Source organism: Arvicola amphibius, chromosome 11 (assembly GCF_903992535.2).
Source record: "Arvicola amphibius chromosome 11, mArvAmp1.2, whole genome shotgun sequence".
In the NCBI taxonomy this organism is placed as follows: Eukaryota; Metazoa; Chordata; class Mammalia; order Rodentia; family Cricetidae; genus Arvicola; species Arvicola amphibius.
In genome coordinates, this window is record NC_052057.2 from 61,601,713 (window position 1) to 61,620,996 (window position 19,284).

Below are 19,284 nucleotides of genomic sequence, written 5' to 3' on the forward strand. Positions count from 1 at the left end.
ATACAATAACTTTTCATATCTAATTTAGAAGATCATTGTGGGAATCAATGATGCAATTGTGATGGTTAATCTTGTCAGCTTTCCAAGATTTAGAGTCTCTTCGGAAAGAAGCCTCTGGATGTGTCTGCAAAGGTGTTTCCAGGGAGGTTTACCTCGGTGGGCAGGCCATACCGAGGGTTGGGATATTGGTGCCTAAGCACCCCAGCATTCATGCCGACTGCAGATGCAGTGTGACCAGCTGCTTCACACCCCTACTTTCTGCACCATCGTAGACTGGACTCTCAAACCATGACTCAAAACAACGGCTTTCGTTCTTGAGTTGCTGTTGCCAAGCAATTTGTTATAGCAATGATAAAAGTAACTAATACAGTTTGGTAGTGAAATCCACAGTTTTATAAGCTCTTGAGTCAGTGAGCTTCTGAGACAGGAAGTGAAGCCGGATCCTGCAATCTTAGCCCCAAAGTACCTTTCCACACTGAAGGTTGGGTCAAAAACCTCCCACACGGTCTCCTCTGCAACATAGTAACATTCCCTTCCCAGTCCCTGCTTCCTTTCCCTTGTCATGAGAGCTTTTTAGCCAGCCAACTTCATACTCCCTTTAAAAGTGAAACATGCGTCCAACAAAGTGAACCAGTGGATGTTCAATATCACCAGTGCCTTGTTTTCCTGTTAAAGAACTCTTCAGAAATACCAGAGAAACTGGGCGCCTTAGACAAAGGTCTGGTTGGTTTAGCAGTCCTGAGCTCCACATCTGGTTATGTGTTCCTACAACGTCTATCCTCAATTTCAGGGTGTGGGTGTAAAAACATAAAATTCGAAGCCAACAAAACCCCTGTTCGATTTATCTACAGATTGTTACAGGCAGGATTCCAGGACTCCCACCCCCATCCGCTGTGCCTAGTGGCTAACCAGAATCACTGTGGATATGCCTTGGAAATTTGTTCTCCTGAGTTAAAGGCTCTTCCCGCTGATTCTCAAACAGACGAACACTTCAGAAGCTGCTCCTGGTTTTCTGCCCTCTAAGTGGCAAGGATGCGGGGCGGAGGAGGCTTGCAGCACGGATGTCATCTTGTGCTCTATTTGAACGGGTATTCTCCCATCCTACAGACCCTCTGAGTCTGCATGGGAGGCTCTACATTAACAAACCACCAGGAGATTCCGTAGCCCTAGAAGCTTGAGGAGCTTCGGGCAAGGTTAATTACAACCTGCATACCTGGGCCCCACCTCTCGTGTCTCCTGGGCTTATTTGGGGGGTGCGGTCGGGGCAAAGGGCTCTTACAAGCTCCTCAAGTTCTTACAGTACATATGGTCAAGATGAAAAGTGTCCCACAAAATGCTGCTCTTGGCGGCTAAGCAATCACCTGAGTGAAACTTGATTTTTGTGGGTTGTCCCGGGACCCTAAAGCAGTTCCAATACACTGCCTTTTACGAGACAATGGGCTCAGGAGACAAACTCCAGAGCTTTAGGTTATCAGCCCCAGTAGCGAGCCTCTAGCACCTGCCCTTGCAGCAGGCAGCCAAATTAGCTTCGCGCCCGGCCCCGCCCACTCTGCTCGCTCCGCCCTACCCCGCCCGTAGCCCCGCCCCCGTGACGTGCCGCAGCAGTCGCGAACATGCGCACTCGGTCCCGTGCGCTGCTCCTCGGCGCTGTCATTCTCCGCGGCGCGCTGGCCAGTGCGGACTGTGGTTCCTGCCCGGCGTGCGGGCGCTGTGACTGCTCCTCCGCGGCGGACTGGCGCCTCGGCTGCACGTCGACGCCTCCCGTGCGGGGACTTCGTGGCGTCGCATTCCCTCGGAGCGGGAGACGCGCACCTGGTGCTCGGAGCGCAGCTCTCTGGGGCTGGCGGCCGCTACGGCGCTTGCTCCGGTCTCCGGCGCAGTCCGGGTCTCCGCGGCCGCACGGTGCGCCCGGGAGAGTGCGCCGCCCCGGGCGCGGTAGAGCCGAGGCGACAAGGACCGGGCGGATCCTGCGCCCCCTGCCACGGGCCACTGAGGGCCAGCCGGGCTGCGCGCGGCGGAGTTGCTGCGCTTGTTAGCGCGCCGAAGCCCCAGAAGACCCCTGCCTCCTGCGAGCCAGTAAGTTGACTGTAGTTTCTGAAGTTGCAGGCAGCGTGGGAAGGACAGGTTTGATTCCTGTCGTGCCAGGCCGAGGTGGCACCTCCTGTTAGCCTGGCTACAGCTGGAGGAGGGAGTGCTGGGCTGCAAAGGAGGGGGGCTTGGTACTCGAGGATTCGAGGCTGGAGTCCAGGGCTGGCTCCTGCCGCTGCTGAATGCGCCAGTTGGAAATGTGCTAGGAGAGACAGGTGCTCCGAGGGCATTTGGCCCGCCGCTAATTGCACATTTTCATTTCCTTGATTCTGCACGGCGTGGGGTCAGGGGCATCCGCCGCCTCCATCCTAGGAGGCTCTGCTGACAGCCCCTCTGAGGACTGGCACAGAGATGAGAAGCTGAGACATTGCTGCTCAGGCCCGCAGGCTTTCTGTGCATCCCACTTCACCCTTCCCCTAGGCAGAAGTTGGCAACCTCCCATAATTGGAACCTAGTCCTTTAGGGAAAAACAACTTCTATGTCAGTTGAGTGTTTTGTGCTCTAAGGCAGAGAAAATGAGAAAAGCTATCTGCGCGCTTTAATTCATGTGCTTTAAGAATGTGGACAAGTCTCAAAGAAAGACATTCAGATGATGGTTGAGTTGTCCTGCATCTCTTATGTAAGCCTCCTGACCGGGTAGCTTTGCATCGGCAAGGGCTGCGGCTGTGTCTCCACTCCATTTGTTTCAAGTCCAGCTTGAACCGTATTTAATGAAAATGTTGACATGATATAGCTGTTTGTAGTCAGAATCCGGGCAGTCTTTAAATTGGAGTGTCTTCTTTTAATGGGGAGCACGGGAAGAACTTGGTGTATTTTTCAAGGCAGTTCAAGGAATTAGATACATAAATCATGCTTTAAAACATCATACATTGTACAGAGAGCCTGCTCAGGATCCCCTTAGATAGAACACATCCTCTTTTGTTTTAGGAAAAGTAGAGACTGTTCGTGCAGACAATTGTTAAGTCTGAAAGTTAAGTGCACTGATGGGTTTAATTATCTTAATAAACAAAGAGCATGGTTTATAGGTAGCTGCAGTGGCCTACTTTGAAGGGTAGAAATCTTTAACCTTTCTTTCTCAGCTGCCCCCTAGAGATTCTTTTAAAGCAGAGCAATGGATTAATGCCATTGATGTTAATACTTGAGTTGATTGAATTTGTAAAAGGAATTCTTTGAAACACCATACAGCCCTGCTGTGTGGCTGATAGCAGTGGTTATTATAAAAAATGATATTTAGAGTACTGACCATAGAAGGTGTTACATTAACCGAGTGCTCACGTTGCCACTGCCTTGTGGTTTGTATGCATCCACAGAGAGAAATACGTACACAGAAAAAGACATACATGAATTTGTATTTGAAATAAACACTCAGGGATGTGAGTCAACATAAGGTTTATTTAGATGACCTTTAGAAAGAGGTGTGTACATATTAAGGTGTTTCAGTGAAAAAAAAAACCAAGATGAACTAACTAGGTACAGGCACCTAATTTAAACATTTTTTATTTTTAAGAATTCTAAGAAAAAAGAAAGGTTTTGTTTTAAAAGTTAAAAAGCTAGTCAACACATTGACTTTATAAGAGCATTGAGTGCTGACCTCTATAAGAAATTTTGGCCAAGTGTGGGCATCAAACAGGCTAGCCTGTTGTGTCTAGGGGCCAGGTTGCTGTCTCTGTTGGGGACCTTGAGTCTGGGCAAGTTACAGGTCTGTGCCTCAGTATCCCCATCTGTAAAATGGGTAGGTGTGCCAGTAGCTCCTCCCTCATTGTGTTGTGTGAGGATTAAGTGGAATCCTGCATGTAAAGGTATTGAACTGGTGTCAAGTATATTAGGCTGACTTTGGGAGGAAAATGTTGATTGCTGTGTGAGGAAATTTGTCCTGGGATAAGCTGTAGACACTACAGCATCAGGAGGTTCACGGAAGCAGGTCACAGTCTAACAGCTGAGGATGCTGGCATCGGGCTCACTGCTCCAGCGGTACCTCCCTGCAGGCCTGCAAGGGAGGCGGCTTGTCTCGGTGTTAGAGAGGAGGAAGCTGAAGCTGAGATCAAGTAATAGCAATTAGAGCTCGCCTGGTGGAAACTGTGTTCTTCGCCTCTGCTGCCTCAACTCGCAAGCAACATAGATGGGTTATTTTCCTCTTTGTCCATGGGAAGTTTGTTAAAGTTTAAAGTATCCAAACTGCCAGTCCATTTCTCCATGACGGGAAGCTATTATCGTCCTTGTTGTTAAATACCAGCCCCTGGTTGCAATCCCTTTTAGTGCTAGTGTGAGAGAGGTAACAGGGCGTTTTTACCTCCTGTGGGAACTCTATTCTGTTATTTCTTTCTTCCATATATATATATATATATATATATAATATATATATATATATATATAATATATATATATATTATTTTTAAAAGAAAACTTGGTGTAACTTGATGCTTCATACTGGAGGTTGATGCAATCTATTCTGCCCCCACTGCCTGCCTGTGTAGCTGCCACGGTGACAGAGAGTCAAGTCACAGTGTCTCTGAGCATAGGCCAGTGTCCATGAGGGACTCCACTCAGGCAGGAATGGTACCTTGTGCTTAGCTTGGACTCAGTGTTCTGAAATGGAAATCATTCCTCTATCACAGCTATAGATACACTTCCTTCAGTCTTAGGTTCAAAGCCATGGGAAGAAGTTGTGGGGACTCCATATGAGCCATTTTGGTTTGAAATACCCATGGGCTGTTGAGCTTCTTCCCTGAGTCCTAGGTCTATAGTGACTGAGCAGCCGTGGTACTTCTGTGAGTTTCTTAGGTTCACCTCAGTCATCATGTTCTGGCCTTTGGCCTTTATCTTCTAGACACTAAAATCTAATTGCTAAAGAAAGTTCTTAGGGAGCGGACTTCCCCAGGTGATTTAATGTTTAATGAAACCACCACTGAACGGTTCCACCCCCTTGTCTCAAGTCAAGCCTTCCAAGCTTCTGGGAGCCTGGAGACCCAATACCACAGCTGCAGTCTGCCGAAAGAACTCCTGCTGCCAACTGAGTCATCTCTCCAGCTCCTCTGCTGCTGTTTCAGTCACCTCTTCAGAGGATACACACACCCTTTGCCTCGGTCACCTGTTCCCTGTTCCACGTTTTCTGGTCAAATGTCTCCCAGGAACATGTCTAGAACTTGAGCTAAGTCTGTGAAAATCATTTGCATATGGTTGTTTTATTTCCTGTCTGTGTGATTTCAGTGGATTTTCTGTCGCCATTTTTAAATATACAAACTTCCCTCGGGACACCCGGTTTTCTTTGGCTGTCAGAAGGGCCATGTACAGCATGTGGCCCTACCACCCTTCATCCGCCCTCTTGGTTTCTGAAGCCAAACAAGCTTGGTTAGTGCTTGGATGGGAGGTCTGTGTGCAAAGTATGCAAAACAGTTTTAATATGGATATAAGTGGATAAAGACTGTTTGCTCCTCTCTATTGCCATTCCGCCTCTGACTTTTCACTTTGAGATGCTGGGAGTTGATTCTGATCTTAGCTCCTGCACTATATGGAGCCTTGGGAATTTTGCACATTTGTGGTTGTAGAAGCAAGCAGAGATTACATCTCAAGGCCAGGTCTTTGCAGAGTTCAAGGCCAAGAGGTGGGCTTGAGAGAAGACAACCTTGCACTTGATTTCTCTGGGCACTTTTCCGGTCCCTACTGGCCATTCTTTCTGGTAAGAGCTGGAGTGAGTGGCAGGGGGGAGCACCTGCTCCGTGTTAGCTGTGCTGGCAGCATTGTGCCCACTGTTGCCCTCCACCCTCTACTAGCCTTCTGGGTGGGTCCTGTATTATAGTCATTCGCAGAAGCAGAAATGGGCCCAGAAAGGTTGTTAGTCCAAGAAGACATTAGTGAGTTTTGTAAGAAAAAGTAGAACTCAAAACCTTTTGGTATTCCCACAGAACATCCTCCTGCCTCTGGGGTTTGAGCCATTGTGATAAGTCATGTAGCAGAAACGTTCTTCTGCTATGTGGCACCTTCCCGCCCCCAGCTGGGGCTGGTTGAATAGGAAGTCTATCTCTATATGTTTGTCGAGATAGAGCTTGATTTATGCTAGATCTCAAAAACCACATTTCACTTTGCGAAAAAGAGAGCGAAAGCCACGTGTTACTTTGTAAGGAGTACGAAAGCTTCCGGTGACAAGGCGAACTTGCTTCATCTGTGTTTGGGGTTGGATGTTTGCATCATTGTCCTTAGAGAAAGGAGAAGTGGAGAGGCCTAAGATTTTTCTCAAGTGTTTTGTTATTTTTAAATCTAAAAATCCCCGAGTTACAACAGCAGCTAACACTCTTGGCACGACTATGGTTCTTAAAGGGAATGCCACATATCTAACAAATAGGTTCAAATGTGTCCTCTCTAAATAAGAGCATTGCATCCAATCTCCCATGTCTGTGGTGTAGCCTTCCTGACTCCAGTCCGGAGAGACAGCAGAGACTCTACACCCATTCCCTGAGACAATGCCTCTGTGGTGGTGTGGGGGCAGTACAGAGGACAGACGGACAGACTGCCTGCCCAGAAGTCAGCCCAGCACATGCCGGGCAAAAGCTCTGCCACTGCACTGCATCCTCAGCCCATTTCCCCTCAGTTTCACATCGGAACCAACACCTTTTCAGCTGGAATTGAAAAGTATCGCTGGAACATGCAGGCGTCGTGCTGATGGCTTCTCAACCCCAGCACTAGGCTACAACACTGAATGGTTTTCCAGCCAGCAAACGCTTAAAAACTTATTTTAAAACTTTTTTCTCTTTTCTAAACATAGCTCGCCAGGGGACAGGAAATTTGAACTGCATATGCCCTTTATTAGGATACAGAGCATCCCAGCCCGTGAACGTCACGGGAGTGAACGTCACGGGGTGGACTTTAAAGTTGCTGGCAGCTTTATTCCGCCCTCTCCAGTGTCCCATGTCTCCAGGTGGCCCAGCCCAGCAGAGCTTACAGACCCTTTATCTGCAGGTGGTGCTTTCACCTGCCTTCCTCAGAGCACCAAAAGGTGTGGCTGTGTCAACACTGCCAGCACAGGCTGCTGTCACCTGTCATCTTGCCCAGCCAGCCTCAGGGCTGTGTATTTATTCTTTGAGGAATGAGAGTGACCAGATGGCTCCTCATGCACCTGGTTTCGTCTATTTATGACTCCACCTATCACTGTTAAGGCCCCTCCAGCCCTTTGCCTCTAACATGGATCCTTGCTTCTTCACCCAGTAGTGTTGAACATGGGAACGTGTCTAAGTGAGTCAGAGGCGATAGAGCCACAAAACAGGTGACTTTTTTTTCTTCTTTCCTTCTTTTTCTTTTTTGCTTTTGGAGACAGGATTTTCCTGTGTAGCCCTGGCTGTCCTGGAACTCACTCTGTAACCAGGCTGGCCTTGAACTCTGCCTCCTGAGAGCTGGATTAAAGGCGTGCCATGTGTCACCACTGCTGTCTCCAAAGTGACTTCCTGCCGTTTAAAAGAGGGCCAGTTGCTAACACAGCAGTGCACGGTTCCCCACACCCTCTGCACTCAGCCTTTGGGAACTGTACCCAGAGTGGGCTGATGGTTTTATGTCACATCTGAAAAGAGCTGAGAGCCTCTGGTTCACACTTAACCAGTCACCAACAGCTTCTCTGCATTTACATCAACTTCAGTGAGAGTGATGTATATTCATTTGGACATTTATCAAATACATATTTTAAGAGATGAAGTGTCAGGCACAGGGATATCCTGCTCCATAGGATTGTCAAAGAACTAACTTAATAAAAAATAATTGAAAAATTTAGGAGTTAAAAAAAAAGAAAGAGTAGGCATCTGGCTTCCCTTCAGGAAGCTGTACCTGACCTGCGTCTAAAATGAGTCTGATGATGTCACTGAGCCGCTAGTAGGTTATAGAGCAGCAGTTCAGTCCGTGTGGTTGGGAACTGTTGGTGTGGCAGACATGCCATGGAGTTGAGAGGAGAGGCTGCCTGCAGTGCAGGGTGTGAAGACACTTGATATGGCCACACTTGGTCATATCATTTTGAGCATATCACGCTCTGCTCTTTGGGTTCTGGGAGTTGAACTCTGGGCCTCATGCACACTAGGTAAGCACTCAGCCACTGAGCAGTGCCCCCAATGTTCTTTTCACCTTTCACTCTGAGACAGGGTTCGCTAAGTGGCTCAAACTGGCCTGAATTCATAATGCAGCCCAAGTAATCCTCCTGCCTCAACATCACAAGTAACTAGGATGACCAACTAGTACTCCCAGACCTGACCTAGGCTGTTCTTTGAGAATACTCAACAAAACAGATGAGCTAGGACACAGAAAGGGAAAGCCAGATTTTAAGTCCAAATTCAGACTGGTAAGGGAATAGACACTGGGGAGAGGCAGAGAAGCAAGGAGGGGACAATGACTTTCAAGGGGTCCCTAGATGGCATGGCTCAGATAATTGAAGAGACAGAAGAACCTTTGGTGTTGACAGTGAATGCTGAGGCTGGAGCATTCCACGGGGGAAGAAGTTAAGCTGTGGATTTATGCAGAGAGACACCAGAGGGGCAGCAGAGTCTAGAGATGCTATGCAGACTGACTTTGAAATTCAAGGCAACCACCGAGCTGCAAATGAAGGGTTATAGTTCATTTGCAGTTTATTAATGTGTCTTGTGAGGTATTCTGGTCATGATGTGACTTTCAGTTTGTTTGTTTGTTTTTAGAAAAACAGGCCTCATTATATTGTAGATAACAGTATTTGAAATGGTTGTCGAAGTTGCTATTTGCCTGAGAGAATATGTGGGATAAAAAAATAAATGAAGACAAGGCCACAGAAGCAAGGGATGGGATGGGAAGGGTAAGTGGGAGAAATTTCTCACAGAAAAGTGACAGAAGCCAGAGGTGGAGCAGGATGAGGCGCTTGGTTGAATGGAGCCTGGGGACACAGAAGAGAAACAGAAAGATGCCACAGAGGGCAGCGTGCCCTTCCCTTACTGGTGTCTGCACTGGAGATGGGGGTCCTTCTCTCGTACTTTCAGTACCTCTCAGTCACTGTTAAGACACTGGCTGGTAGGTGGGGATGCCATCCATGAATGAAGTAAAGTGATCCGCAGAGCTAGGCCCAGGATCGACCTACTCATGGAGTGCATTGTCACGCTTTCTCTCATTTCTGTCACGGTCTCTGTTAATTTCCCTCTCCGTGGACAGAGGAATGTCCACTTGGGAGAGTGGAAGGAATGGGAGAAAAGCTCTCCTAATGCAGAAAGTGCTGGGTTCTCCAAGGCAAGCTCACCCCCCTTTGTAAACTGAAGGAAAGCACGGGAAGGGGAGTGGAGCACCCAATGAGAGTTTATAGAAGTAGGGTTTCATCACGGATGGTGCCATCAGGGAGCTGACGCCTTTGTCCCAGTCCTTTTGTAGTTTAGGACACTATCTGCCCATTGGATTAGCTGAAGTACTCTGATATAAAATTGCATGACTTTCACTTGTTTTATGAAAACAGACCTTATTATATTGTAGACAATGTGGAGCATTTATTAATGGTGAAAACAGTTGTTATTGCTACCATACGTAGAAGTCCTCCAACACTGTCCTTTCATTTTTACCCCTTCCTCCCTTCCTGTCAGTTCTCTCTCTCTCTCTCTCTCTCTCTCTCTCTCTCTCTCTCTCTCTCTCTCTCTCCCTCCCTCCCTCCCTCCTCCTTCCCTCCCTCCCTCCTCTCTCTCTCTCCTCTCTCTCTCTCTCTCTCTCTCTCAGGGTTTCCTTGTGTAGCAATCTCTGATTGTCCTGAAACTCACTCTGTAGACCAGGCTGACCTCAAACTCGCAGAGATCTGCTTGCCTCTGCCTCTCGAGTGCTGGGATTAAAGGTGTGCACCACCACCACCACCACCCGGCTGCAGTTACTTTTCTTAATGTGGTGGCCAAATACCTGATTAAAAAAAACAATGTAAGGTATTTTTCTTGCAGTTTAAAAAATGATGCAGTCTGCTGTGGTAGAGATGCCACGGAGTCTGCTGTGGTAGAGATGCCACAGAGCCATGGAGTCTCCTGTGGTAGAGATGCCACGGTGCCACGCAGTCTGCTGTGGTAGAGATGCCACGGTGCCACGCAGTCTGCTGTGGTAGAGATGCCACGGTGCCAGGGGGTGGCTGCTCGTTTGCCTCTGCAGTGAGGAAGCCAAAGGAGGACAGGATATGAGTGAAACTATAAAACCTTAAGGCCCTCCCCCAGTGACACACTTCCTCCAGCAAGGTTCCACACCTTCTCAACAGTGTCCCCCCCACCCTGCCGCTGGGGACCCAGTAATCAACCCTGAGCCTACAGAAGGAGCATTTATATTCAAACTACTACACTGTATTATAGAAACTGGAAACGTGAGAAAGTCCCAAGGACTGAGGGGGAGACACGGCTGCTAAATGATTAAGCCTGTTAGACCCAAAATGAGCTGTTCTGACTTCGAATTCCAAGTTCTAATGGTTCTGCTCCATTTCTTTGCCATTTGTTACTGAAGGACAACTTGGGGGAGGGATGGAATGCTTAACATCTATTTTTAAGTTAATCTGCTTAAAGCATCAAGAGTAGGGACTGTCGTTGGCTAAATCCTCTGTTTGATGTACCAAAAGTTATTTGTGCAAATATATCTACTTAACCTGGAAAATGTGGGTTTATTTCAACAAGCATTTTTTATTTATGTGTATTGGTACTGACTATTAAAAAGCATCTATCTATAAAGCACAGAGACCCACTAGTTAAGTTTGCTCTTTGCCTACAGTAGAAATTTATTTACTAATTACAGTGCTTACCGTGTATGAGAAACATGCATTCTGTATGTACAAGTATTTCAGACAAAACCCAGTCAAGTTAAGTTTAAACTATTGGATTCCTTGAGAGCTCCTATCATTTGAACCAATATAGCTTATCTTGGTTTGCTGAAGCAGGTTTCTGTTACCTGCTTAAGGCTGAAGTCTTACACTGACATTCTTTTACCTAAGTACTACAAGGTGATGCAGTATAAACCTAAAGTTGCCAGTTTCACAACTTGTATTTTGGCTCTGAATATTCTAAAATTTTAATTTCCTTAATTTTGTTAATTAAATACTATGTAACTATATATGTATAGTGATGTTTGAGTCATGAAATGGACTTGTACTCTCATAACAATTGAAACAAATTTATGATGTTGCGTTTTTTTATTTCACATACACAAACTGTACCCTAGGAATCCGCTACCTGGAAATTTCCAGATGAAAACAATTTCTGGCAAGTAGCAAAGGCTGTTGCCAATACTATCCCAAAATCTCAATTTCAAGCTTCATGGTCCCAATTTTGCATTTTAGCTTCAGTAGAAAAAGTTGAATCAAAAGAGGCTGATGTTTCTATGACAGTCATTGCATTGCTTTTTTGTTGATGGTGCCAATTTTTTTTTAAAATAATGAGACATTTGTAAATTCTAAAATGTTAATAAAATGTTGGGCAGCCATCTTAGTTCTGGTAATTACTTTTCTACACAGTGGTATACTAGCCTTAATCCATTGCAGTGAGAAATTACAATATAGGCACATGCAAATTTAAATAATAATAGAAAGTATTATGGTATTTTAAATATGATTTTATAATAATATGTTAAGTAATTCAAATGAAGATTAATTTGTTCATTTCATGCCTCATGTGTTCCAGTTTCACCTGGATGCAGATACCGTAGTCCAGAGCACAGAGCTGATTTCTGTCCTAGTGACGTGACACTACCCTGTTTCAAACACTCAACAACACGAACAGTGAAGCTGGATTTCTCACTAATATTCATATGAGTGAATTATACCATGTGCTATGAATTTTCATTTCCTAAAAAAAGAGTAGCTGCATTTTCTTTCCTTTTTTCTTATTCTTGTTGGATTTCAGTCATACATTTTTATATTCGTTATACTTGACATGATAGAACATGTCTAAATTAGTGATCTAATTTGAATACTATCATTATGTGCACAGTTGAGTTTGAGTACAGTGTTTTTGCATAATGTGAATGGTCTGTCTCTTAGTGGATTTACAAATTCCACGCTTCCAATTTCAGAGTCTTAAATCTATATACACTTACCAAAAGACTCACAAGAGGAAATGCAAACATTTTAAGCCTATTTGATTGTTAAGAATTAACACATAAATCATCCACAATAGCTTTTTTATGTCCAAGAAACTAACAAGAAATACAGGATTAATTGAAACCCAGAGTAGTGTTCCATGTAGTGACTAAGTTCTTGGCATCAAGGTTAAAAGCACACTTCTTTGTTATGCTAAATGATGAATAAGGGTGTGTTAGAAAAGTATCATCATGAATTCTTAAAAAAATAACTGTACGTATTTGTATAGTGTAGACTTCGTTCTATTGGTCATGTTGGCCAAAATGCACATCTTGAGTTTAAACATTAGCTCTGTGTCACGTTCAGCGTCTGCTGGGCATGTTGGCACACACCTGCAATCCTTGCACTCTGGAAGCTGTGATGGGGGATCAGTGCAAGTTCAAGGTCAGCCTGCTCTACACAGCGAGTTCCAGGACAGTCAGGACCATATAGTGAGACCTTGTCACAAAAATAAACAAAACCCACACACACTCAACAATAAAGTAAATAACTTTGTATCTACAAAATATAATTGGAACTAAAATGCTTATAGAATCCTGTTAAAACAATTTGATATGAATAACAGCTTTTTGGGCCGAGTTCTAAGATGATAGGAACAGAGCCACTAAACATTGCAGTCATTGAAGAAATGGTGATGCACAATGTATTAACCTTTCTCTTAAATTACCTTTCTCTGAAATTTAATGGTTTCTCCCTCTGCAGTTTGTTACCTTTCCAGCCATGAGTTATTAGCTAATAGTAGCATGCCAAAACCTGAATTATTATAGATCTTTCCTTTTAATAAATATTCAATGGCATTTTCAAAATTGTTCTCGGAGATACAGTTCATAACAAAGAGCCCAGAGATGGCGTGAGCCTACTTCGTTCAGACTTCTCCTAGCCAGAGGGCATCTGGCATTTGGAACCTCTGGACTAATATTAGCTGGATTTTCATAGCTCCACGTGTACTAAAACTGGCGGCCTTGGACTGCAAATCCTTTTACACCTCCACAGTTACATGGAGAATAAAGAGAATTTCTTACTTTTTCTTTTCATAATCCTCCAGTGTCTGTCTTTAGAGAATCATCAGCTGCAAGTTGTGTGCTTTCTGTACTCAATGTACACAAAACAGGCCTCTGTGGTGAAGAATTGTTTGATGCTTTCTTTAAATTTTTTCTTCTTATGAAGTGGGGGTGTCTGTCTCTCTCTCTCTCTCTCTCTCTCTCTCTCTCTCTCTCTCTCTGTGTGTGTGTGTGTATGTGTGTGTGTGTGTGTGTGTAAAATCACATCCACAAATGCTTGTGGAGATGAGACGACAACTTTCAGGAGTTGGTTCTCTTCCTCCGCTGTGAATGGGGATGGAACTTAAGCCATTAGACTAGCACAGCAAACACTTCTTATCCACTGAGCCACTCCCCTACGCTATGGTGAGGAATTTTATGCTCCAAAAAGCTGTCTATAGTGCTGAAGTTGGAAAGCTGTCGTCATCTATAGTGCTGAAGTTGGAAAGCTGTGGTCTACAGTGCTGAAGTTGGAAAGCTGTCGTCTACAGTGCTGAAGTTGGAAAGCTGTCGTCTACAATGCTGAAGTTGGAAAGCTGTTGTCGTCTGTAGTGCTGAAGTTGGAAAGCTGTCTGAAAGATGGAGCGCTTGTTTAATTTTGCTTTACACTTTCTGTGCAGCTAGAGAGTGAGGTGGTTCCGATGAGAGAGGCCTGGATTCAGTGTGATTACATAATGCACACTGTGGGTTCTCAGAACACCGAGGCACAGTTTGCACCTCACAAGTGTGCACTCTCCTTGCAAGAATGACCATTAAATTAATTTTAAATTTAAATTAAGTAAACTTTAAATTTTCTGTAGTTTATGCTGTACTTTGAGGAAAGAAGTACAGTTTAGGATTATAGACTTCATGGCTAATTTTATAATGTGATATCTGGAGGTCATCATGTTCTCTGTCTACAGTGAGTACTGGTTATTTACAGACACCAGTTCTCATTTCCCCTAGCTATTCAGGAATAGGCAGCACTCACTGTCTTCTGTCCCCATTTCAGGGCTATTAGGCTGAAATGCTAAGAAAGAAGGGTGTTGTTGACATAAAGTGTTGCCTTTGAGTTGGAGATGCTCAGCATCTTCTGGAGGTAGGATTTCTGTGCCGCCAGAAGAGTCTGTAACTGAAGCAGGTTGTGGTGTTTAGGAAGCTCCAGAGCTGTCAACCTGTTGCCCCAGCTGAGCTCTTCAGTTCCAGCCGGAGCCCTGTGCCTGTCACATGTCTCCACGCCGGAGCCCTGTGCCTGTCGCATGTCTCCATGGCAGAGCCCTGTGCCTGTTGCAGTGTCTCCACGCTGTCTACTGGTCCTGGTAGCCATGAGCCTGTTGGTTTTTATCTCACATGTCTTTCTCTGCTTCACCTTAAACAACAACAAACAAACAGAAACAACAACAGCAAAAAAAAAACACAACAAAACTCTGGACATCTCGTTTGGAATGTGAATCGTAACTTGTCACCTTTTCCACTTATCATGTTTCCTGTGGCCTTTCCATACTGCATGCCTGTGTTCATTACCGTGGAGGCGTCCAGTCGAGGGATGAACCTGCATGCAGTGCAGCGAGTGCCATAGTCGAGTGGACCATGCACCCGCCTTTCAGCTTCTCTCTGCTTTGTTCCTGCAGTCACGAATAGTACTCTCTCTCCTACAGTCTTCACCCTGTGAATCCATCGAGTAAAATCATGTGGAGACTGCAGAGCTGAAGTCAGGTAGATGTCCTCATGACTGGGCTACAAAAGTACCATCTCTGGAAAACTTGCCTGTCTGGAAGTTGTGCAGAGAACAACAATCCATGTGCCAAATGTCTTTTGGAATTCATCTTTTTCACTGGGCATGATGGTGCATGCCTGCCTGCTCTTCACCCAGGAGAAGGAGGCTGAGGAGAAGATAGTGAGTTTGAGGCCAGTGTGGGCCCTGTAGAAGGACTCAATCTTTAAAGCACAAGCAAGAACTGGGCTTGGTGGCTCATGCCTTTAATCTCAGAACTCAGGGGGCAGAAGCAGGTGGATCTCTGTGAATCTGAGGCCAGCCTGGTCTACACAGCAAGTTCCAAGACAGCCAGGGCTACATACTGAGACAAACAGTGAAACAAACAAAAGCCAGCTTTTAGAAGGTAATACAAACCTCAAAAAAAAAAAAAAAGAAAGGTAATACAATTCACATACTCTTAATATCTAGAAAACACAGTCATTTCTGTATCTGCACAGAGAAAAAGCTCAAACCAGTTCAAATGAGGTTTGGGAGCAAATTCATGCAATAGAAAACAGTGAATCGAGTTTTCAGAAATGTCTCCACTTTAGTCATAGTTTGCGTCTCAGCCCTAGGAAGTTTCTGAGGATGCCAGGGGGTTACATTTCATTTGTCAGCTCCCTGCCCTCTCTCCCTCTGCCTTGTGCACATTGTATAGGACTTAGCCACAATGCTAGCTTCCCATCAGACTTGACACAATGCCAAGTCAGCTATTGAGATGAGTGAGCGAAGGCCAGGTGTGGCTATGGCCAGCCAGCCTGTGGTTTGTGGTTTCCCCTCTTTGTGATAAGCCTGGATTGGAGCCATGCTTACCTACTTCAGCGCTGGGGCCCGGGAAGACTGAGGGAGTTTATTAGTTTAAAAAAGGATATCCATGGGTATGGCTGGGGAGAAGTCTTAGTTGTTTATATAAAGGCCTTGCCATCTAAGCAAAGGGACCTGGGTTCTGAGCTCAAGTATTCACATAAGAGGTCAGATGAGGAGCTACCTGCCAGCGAGTCTAGCCAAACTGCTGGGCTCCAGGTCCAATGAGAGACTCTTCTTGAAAGCTAAAGTGGAAGCAATAGAGGGAGTACCTCATGTGGATGGCAGACGACCCTTGTACACATGTACCCAAATGATCATACGCACATGGGCGTGCACACACGTGTACACACACACACACACACACAATCCCTAAATGAATACTTAATAATTTGTGAAGAAAAATCCATAGGCAACAATCCCAGAAAATGGGAATGATAATCCTAGTTATCATTCCAAATAGCTTGAGAGCCTTTTCATGCACATCACAAAATTTCAGGATGAGAAAATAGTTGGTATAAAAAGACACTGGAAACCAGGGAGGAAAATCTACTAGGAAATTCTTCCCCCCCCCCACCATGATATTTATTGAGCTGTACCTTTTTCTCTGCTCCCCTCCCCGCCTTTCCCCTCTCACATTCAACCCTCCCTCAAGGTCCTCATGCTCCCAATTTACTCAGGAGATCTTTTCTTTTTTTACTTTCTACTTCCCATGTAGATTATATCTACGTAAGTCTCTTTTAGTGTCTGTATTGTTGTCTAAGTTCTCTGGGATTGTGGTTTGTAGGCTGGCTTTCTTTGCTTTATGTTTAAAAACCACCTATGAGTGAGTACATGTGATAATTTTCTTTCTGTGTCTGGGTTACCTCACTCAAAATAATGTTTTCTAGCTCCATCCATTTTCCTGCAAAATTCAAACTGTCGTTATTTTTTCTCCTGTTTAGTACTCCATTGTGTAAATGTACCACTTTTTTTTAATACATTCTTCGACCGAGGGACATTTAGGTTGCTTCCAGGTTCTGGCTATGAAAAACAAAGCTGCTATGAACATAGTTGAGCACATGTCCTTGTGGCACGATTGAGCATCCTTTGGATATATACCTAAAAGTGGTATTACTGGGTCTTGAGGAAGGTTGTTTTCTAATTTTCTGAGAAATCGACACACTGACATCCAAAGGGGCTGTACCAGCTTGCATTCCCACCAGCAATGCAGAAGTGTTCCCTTTTCCGCACAACCTCTCCAGCATAAGCTGTCATCAGTGTTTTTGATCTTGCCCATTCTTCTAGGTGTAAGATGGAATCTCAGAGTTGTTTTGATTTGCATTTCTCTGATGACTAAGGATGTTGGACATTTCCTTAAGTGTTTTTCAGCCATTTTAGATTCCTCTGTTGAGAGTTCTCTGTTTAGGTCTATACTCCATTTTATTTTTATTGGATTATGTGATCTTTTGGTGTCCCATTTCTTGAGTTGTTTGTAAATTTTGGAGATCAGATGTGGTCTAATGTAGGGTTAGTGAAGACATTTACCATTCTGTGGGCTGTCATTTTGTCTTGTTGACTGTGTTCTTTGCTTTATAGAAGCTTTTCAGTTTTAGGAGGTCCCATTTATTAATTGTTTCTCTCAGTGTCTGTGCTGCTGGGGTTCTGTTTAGGAAGTGGTCTCCTGTGCCAATGCATTCAAGTGTACTTCCCACTTTCTCTTCTATAAGGTTCAGTGTGGCTGGCTTTAGGTTGAGGTCTTTGATCCATTTGGACTTGAGTTTTGTGCATGGTGATAGATATGGTTTTGTGCATGGTGATAGATATGGGTCTATTTTCATTTTTCTACATGTTGATATCCAGTTTTGCCAGCACCTCTTGTTAAATATGCTTTCTTTTTTCCATTTGTTATTTTTTGCTTCTTTATCAAGTATCAGGTGTTTGAAGATGTGTGGATTGATATCCGGATCTTCTATTAGGTTCCATTGATCCTCCTGTCTGTTCTTATCCCAGCACCAGGCTGTTTTCAGAACTGTAGCTAGGAAATTCTTTCTTGAGGTAAAGAAAGGTACTTTGAACTCAGGAAAGTCAGGGGCATGATGAAAACTGTATGGGTCTGATGTGGGATTCCCTTTTGTATGCTGTGAATACCATATCATTGGTTAATAAGGGAACTGCTTTGGGCCTATATCAGAGCTATAGGGGAACAGAGCTAGGTGGGGAAACCAAAACGGAATGCTGGGAGAAAGGAGGTAGAGTCAGGGAGAAGCCATGGAGCCTCCACCTGAGACAGATGCGCTGAAACTTTGCTGGTAGGCCATGACCTCGTGGTGATGCACAGATTGATGGAGATGGGTTAAATTAAGATGTAAGAAACTAGAGCCAATGGGCCAAGCAATGATTTAAATAATATAGTTTTTTTGTGATTATTTCAGGAGTCTGGGCAGCTAGGAAATAAACAAACAGCCTCCTTACTACAAATTGGTGCCCATGTGACAAACTAAAATCCACTTAAAACCTAAGAGAGCTTGCAAAGGGTTTCTAGACACTAAAAGACAAAGTTTAGCTGCATTTTTTTTTCCGAATGGGCTTTGCTTGCTGGTGGCAAGTTGCAGCTCCTTTAAGAGAGGTTTTCCTGATTTAGTGGTAGCAGGAAAAAAAGCCATGGTTTTGAAATGCAGGCTTTCTGGACCATGCTGCCCTGGCAACCTCTGGCTCTTTTGGGAGACCAAGCATTTGGATGGGGTTTGTGAGCAACGTGCTATGACTTGCTTGGTGGCAACATAGACCCGCTGTGTGCCTGGAAGTGGGGTAGTGTGCGTGGCTCTCAGAGGCAGTGAGCAGCTCTGCCATGCTGGACTAAGAAGGGCAAGCAGGCAGTGCTGTATTTCCCCTAGCAATGGCACGGCTTAAGTTTTTAAAAAGCGCTTGCCATTTTAAGAAGTGCTCCTGGGCAGTAAAGAATTACAGATACACAATAGGACAGATTCAGACATAAAAGACCTCTAAATGGGTCATAGTGTTGTATAAATGCACATAGGCTTGAGACAGAGAAGAAATAGAAAGTCATAAAAGGAAATAAATTGTTTATAAAAAAGTAAAACAAAGTCTTTAAAGAGACAGAATACAGACAGTCATAGATTAAAGGGAATAAAGATAATAAAATAAATATTAAAAAGTAATAGAGTAAGAAAATCCACATAAAGATGGAATATGCAAAAAGAGTCTGGATTATGTCTATTATTATGTTTTCTTTGAATTTTTTGACTGTGAAGGAGCTAAGTACAGAGAGACATTTCATTTTATGCTCCTAAGCATGTATATTATAAAGGTATCTTGATTTCAGAATTGTGTCTAAGGACATGTTACTTTGGAAAAGAGGTTCTTCTTTTGTTTCCACAGAGGATGAGAACCTGTGGATTGCTTCCAGACTAATTTGATGGATCAAGCTCCTCCCTGAAAAGTTGCCGAGAACACCCCCCCAAAATTATTTCACCCAACTAAAAACAGGAAGCAGTTTGGAGAAAAACTACATTCATATTCCCAAATATTGTTTATAAACG

At 44.4% G+C, this 19,284-nt stretch overlaps 1 protein-coding gene across 3 annotated transcripts in view; it reads left to right on the top strand.

The window, feature by feature from the left end:
- Positions 1-1,655: 1,655 nt before the first annotated feature.
- The window catches only part of Pag1 (phosphoprotein membrane anchor with glycosphingolipid microdomains 1), a 158,512-nt gene continuing 140,883 nt past the window's right edge, over positions 1,656-19,284 (top strand). For all 3 annotated transcript variants that reach the window (XM_042055978.1, XM_038347550.2, XM_038347551.2), the window contains exon 1: positions 1,656-2,076. The gene's annotated coding sequence lies outside the window, so the exon portion shown is untranslated. The remainder of the gene's footprint in view (positions 2,077-19,284) is intronic.